This window comes from Mchenga conophoros, linkage group LG17 (assembly GCF_057382185.1).
Source record: "Mchenga conophoros isolate Kocher_MC1m ecotype Shallow Benthic linkage group LG17, M_conophoros_male_GT1.1, whole genome shotgun sequence".
Taxonomy (NCBI): Eukaryota; Metazoa; Chordata; class Actinopteri; order Cichliformes; family Cichlidae; genus Mchenga; species Mchenga conophoros.
The window spans coordinates 37952787-37958665 of record NC_140542.1 but is presented as its reverse complement, the minus strand read 5'-3'; positions in this window follow the sequence as shown (position 1 = coordinate 37958665).

The following is a 5879-nucleotide window of genomic DNA, read 5'->3' as shown; positions in this document are numbered from 1 at the left end:
GCCCCGTCTCCGTTTTAGATCGTGATCCGAGCAGCCCAGCTTTTTTGTTTTTTGTCACCATCCCTAGACCCTGATTTGGAGTGGCGTGGAAACACCACAGCGGAGAAAAAGACAATAGATTCTGGCGTTTTAAGCGTTTAAACAAAGTACATGTCTTTAATATAATAATTTAATAGTTATATAATATTTTAATAATTAATTATAATTAATAATTAGTTATAATTTAATTATATTAAATTCATATGGATTGCTTCTGAAAATGTCTGTCTGGTCTACTGCTGCACTTTAATCTCTGTCAGATGAGCTTGGCATTGTTATGAATTTAGCTTTAATTATATTTCCTCTTTGTAATGTAAGGAAAAAATGAGGATGTTATACATTTTTGTGTGTTTATTACAAACACACACACAAAGAAGGATAAGAGTAGTGCTGTGGGTTACTGCAAATATTGGCATGATCTATGCCAAGTACTGAAGTAAGTATTGCCAGTACCAATACTGATAACCATCATAAGCAGCTTGTGTTGGGGAGATCAGAGTGGCAGGACTTATTACATGAGTTGTCATCAGTTTCTGAACACATTTTAATGACCACTAAATCCACAATAGACAACACAACAAAGAATAAAACACTCCTTCCAGTTATTCATGTATTCTAAAACAGGGTTTTGTTTCTTTGAAGCTCTGGAATGTAAATGTACATGTCTCTAAAACACTTCGGGTGAACCTCTGTTGTTCAAACTGCTACAGGCTACAAATAAAATAGACATGACATCACAAAAAGATGCAGGCGGCATTTTTCAGAATGAATGCGTGAGGTATATTTTTTAATTCCCCCTAAAATAATTTACTTAACACAATTCAGTGGGACAGAAACAAAGTATTGATCCTATCGTGCTTGGATCAATTCAACACCAACACCATCAGTATTGCTACTATCGATATTTGGATTGTTCTACCACCGGTAACAGAAATGTTAAATCATTTTATATAATTATTACTTATACATTTACATTTGCAAGTCACGCCTCTTTTATAACTGGTAGTGCTGAAAAGAGTTTTGCTAAGGATAACACCAGTGCGCCCTCTTTCCTTCAGACGCATTTTAGGAATTGGGACTTTGACTTCTTAAGACTTACAGATTGTGTCAGTCTAAAGGTCACTTTGATGGAGGAGACATGGAATGAGGAAGAGAAGAGCTCTACATCCTAAAAATAAAATTTTAAAAAAGAAAGCTCATGCATGTCCATTTGAATGAAGGTGCAAATGAAAATGACAACAGGTGAACTGTAGAGCCAATAACAGAAGTTACAGCATACAGTGGTTTTTAGGTTTGGTTGGCTTTTTTAAAAATTGCAGTGATGAAAGGGACCTGACAGAAAGTTTGGGAACAGATCATTTAAAAAAGACACAAATGAGCACAGTTCATTATCTTACCATTTACCACTGTATGGTTTAACATTTAAAACTACCTGATGTTACCTGATACAACTTAAGCTGACTGTAAGCAAGCATTCGAAAATGATGATATAGCACAGTAAGTACTAACCTATGATGCACATACTGGTATTCAGAAATAGTGATGATTGAAAAGTTAATTTGTTAGATTTGTATAGTTTTACTAACATCTAGAACAAATAGATTCCAATTGACTCTATGGCTGATCTTCTTTGAGAACTGTCAACTGACTAAGTTTCTGGCCCTTTGAAGGATTGTAAAGAAAAGCAGTCTGTGGTGGCCGTGATAAGGGAGGTGGCAGTCATGTGCCCAACAGTCTTGCAGGCACTGCCAAGTCCTCACCCTCTGCTCAGTGCAGTGCACACACAGATAATTAAACATATGTACAAACCTTTGGATTTCAAATTAGCAGACAAATAAAATACATCACAGATGTGTGTTTAAATGCTGTGTTCCTGCAGGTAGTTTGAAACTGGAAGATGTTTGATCAGATGTACCATTATTGTCCTACTGTCACCACCAGCAGGACCATTCTCTGCTCTTTGGTGTGAGGAGGAGCCAAGGTTATTACAGTTAACTACAACTAAACTAAAAACTAAAATTATATATATTTTTTAAAATTGTTAACTAAAATACAAATAAAATTTTGAATTTTGGACTGAAATGATTTAATTAATTTGGTATAAATAAATACATAAATAAAACATGTATTAAAACTTGCCTGGTGAGGCTTTGACAGATATATTTATTGAGACTTTGGACGTCTGCAACACTTTGAGTCAACTGCGTTCAAAAGGTTGTGTGTTTTTATTGTAATACCTGTACTATTTTGCCTCTGATATATTCCCTGCATACAAAAATAATCATTAAAGCCTAAAACTAAGACTCAAACTAATAGACGCTAAACTAAAGCTTAACATTTTCAAACTGTAATAACTGTGGGGGGAACAGGGGGAGCACTGCCAGAGACCTACAATATGGCCTCCAGCAGGCTACTCAGGTGCCTGATTCAAATAAACTGTCAGATACAGAATCCATGAGGGTGGCATTTAGTGCTCACAGGTCGGTGCCACCGTAAAGTACTCGACGGTGCTGGGATGGAATCCATCATCGAGAGTTTATGCTGATGCAGTGGGCCCTGGATTCCCGACAAAGGGCAATGCCTGGCCTCGTGTGACCGGAGTTTCTTGCTCTTATCCGGGGGCCAGATCGCAGGGGTAGTTGAGATGGTTCCTCCTTTCAATGTGGACCAATAACGGCTCTACTCTAAAACCCTCCCAAATGACTGAACTCTTTGCTCTCTCTCTAAGGGAAAGGCCTCAGTGTGTCAACCCTGCCAAATATTCTGGGAGATTCCCCAGGACACCGTCCACTGTCTCATCAGAAACATGCTCAGGGGCTGTCAGGCATATATGAACACAACTGAACAGGCTTGGTCTGTGATTTCAGATTTGAACTTTTGTTAAAACATTTTGCTCTGTATCAGTAAAAAATTTTAACTTTAACATTGCTTTCACCAGGCTCCTAGAAGCTGTTTTAGTGTTCCCTTCATTTTTCTGTGCAGCCTGTAAGAGAGACAATCTTACAAAATCCCAAAACGTTACAAAAGTATGCTCACTGCAGAAAATTTGCATGCAAAGGTCTTGAAATCAGCAACACTAGTGGATCAAATTGAAGAGACAATAGAAAAACAGTTCCAGAGTCAATGGGCATTAAAAATGGCAGTGTCTGAAGAAGCTGATATCTGTCACTACTGAGGGGAGTGGAAGTGTTGGTACTGATGAAAAGCCTCAAAAATATACCCAAAATCTGAGGAAGGAATCCAAAAATGTCAGTTTATGAATAATCTGTAAAAGTTTATATCAAATAATATATAGTTTTTTGTGGAATTCCATTATTCTAAAAAGAAGAACGTAAGACATGACTAAATAACTCAAGTTGAAATTTGAAATTAGTGGAGGGTTGATTTACTGCATACAGGGACCTTTGTTTTTTCTGTGATGTGAGGGTTTTAGTCTTTCTCTAAAATGTTCTTGTGTGTACAAAACGGCCGACATCAAACACACCCGATCTGGGTCATTTGACCTCAATCCACAGGATTAATCTGAAAGGAGCACAGTGACGCTTCTACATATGGTAGCACTGACTTGGCACGTGTAAAGATGACATTTAACAGCAAAAGCTCAATGAAACTTTAAAGATGCAATGAATAATGAAAAACATTCCTTTTTCAATTTTTGCAGGTTTTGCATGTTCTTCTTCTAAATGTTTCGAGAGATTATCTCAAGTGATTTCATCAGTCGTCTCTTCAAGCTGCAATGAGACATTGTCAATTTCATGCCTTCGTCTATAATCAAATGATCAAAAACCAAACCTGCCAAACAGCAACATGTTACCTTTATGCAACCAGTCACATCATAATTAGTTTTGTTCAAAGTACAGATATGGCTCTATTCTGTGAACTTAACAGAATTTTTCTGTTCTGCTTTTCTTTGGGCATTTTCTCATTACATTTATTACTTTCAATTTTGGGGTCATTTTAATTCATCTTTGTGCATTTTTTCCACGGCAAATTAAATGAATCTAAAGTGCAGCTCAGGTGATCCTGGCATTTAGTTTGCTCGAGAGGGTGCTCATTATATTTTCAAAGTCCATAAGCAGCCAGAGGTCATTGGATGGGGCACTGAGAGAGAATACCTAAAAATGAGCCAAGTGCATCATTCAGTGCATTTGGTCAAATGATGGGTTATCCATTCCAGAAAATATATCAAGAGCCCCGTTACCTGTAACACTAAATTCACCCATCCATCCATCCATCTATTCATCCATCCATTCATCTACTTGTTCTCAGGTCATTTAAATGCAAGAGGATATAAAACACATGAAACACAAACCTCCGTTGTTCCTTTTCCACATGGGATTTTACATAGAATGAACACATTTAAATATGTGATCCAAAAATGGATTTGTTGATTTATAACTTACACAAGTTAATTGTTGGATGAATATCTTATTTTTCTGTGCATGAAATTAAAATTCGTAATAAGTGTGTAAAAACACGTGAAAACAAACTAAAGCACAATTTTAGATCAAATCGGAACAAAAAGGGGGGAAAGGATCGATTAAAAACGGCGTGTGTATAACTTCAGTTTATGTCATTAATTCATCTAGCTTTTCACATTCTCTGTAGTTTTAAACCACAGACTGTATCTAAAAGATGGACATGCCTGCTGGATGAGCTAATAACGTTACAGATAAAAAAAAAAAAAAAAACAATGTCATTGTCAACTCGTCAACCACACTAGTGCCTTGCTCATTTCTGTCAGTGGTACGAGTCTTAAAGTCTGAGGTGTGCAAGGTGAACAGGAATGGAGACACCACAGTTCCCCGTGTAGCTCCTGAACTGCACATCACCAAATCAAACAGCCCAATCTCACACAGTGCAGTCTGTCTGTCTGGTAGTCAGTGATCCATGAGATGGTTCATCCATGTGTTTCCTGATGTTTCCTGCTGCTTCTCTCTCTTGTGTTAATTGGAGATAGTTTAGCCAGGAGCCATCACCATTCCCCTCTGAGGCCTTCCTCAAACCGCAACTGCAATTCATACTCATGCCATCAGCCATTAGCTACTACAAATACTGTCAACTTTAAAACGAGGATGTGGTCCCACCTAGTAAAATACACTTAAGAACTCAAAGAAGGTGACCTGGATCGTGCAGCTGTTACTACCTAAAATAAATAAGCATAAGCTCTCTGCAGGATGGCTGCTTCATTCATTCACCGATTTGCTCTGTATAAAAAAATGAGAAGGGTTCAGGAGATGTTTTCACCTGGAGTCTCTCCAGCACTTTGATCACATACAATGTGAGAGTAACTGATTGATAGTTTCTTAAACTCAGATGGTGTCAGCATGTTTGGTATAGGAACTAGACAGCGTGTTTTCTATAATACCAGCATCTTATCCTATTTCAGACTGTGGTAGCCAGCCGTCTGTGACTGGGGATTAGAGAGACCAGGAGGCAGCACAAGGCTAAACCTGTTGAAGAAATTCAATTTGTGATATAGCTACGGTAAGTATAGCAATTAAATATTTTAAACTTTTAAACTACACAACTTCATTTTAGTTAACATCTAAAACGTGCATCCATTTGTGATATACAGGCTATTGTTGCAGTCAGTGTTTCAGGAGCAACAGAACTAAAGGCTGACTGAAGTCCATGCTCATTACTCAGCTCTCCAGGGATTACACAACAACTTTAGCTCTGGGCCCTGCAGTCTGTTTTCTTACCAGAGATCACCAGACGACATGAAAACACTAATCATGGACCCTTATTTAAAGTAACATAAACATAAACTTCAATTATGGTGGTTTCAAATACAACGTTGAACCAGTGGAGACTTTAGATTTGATTCTGACTTTATG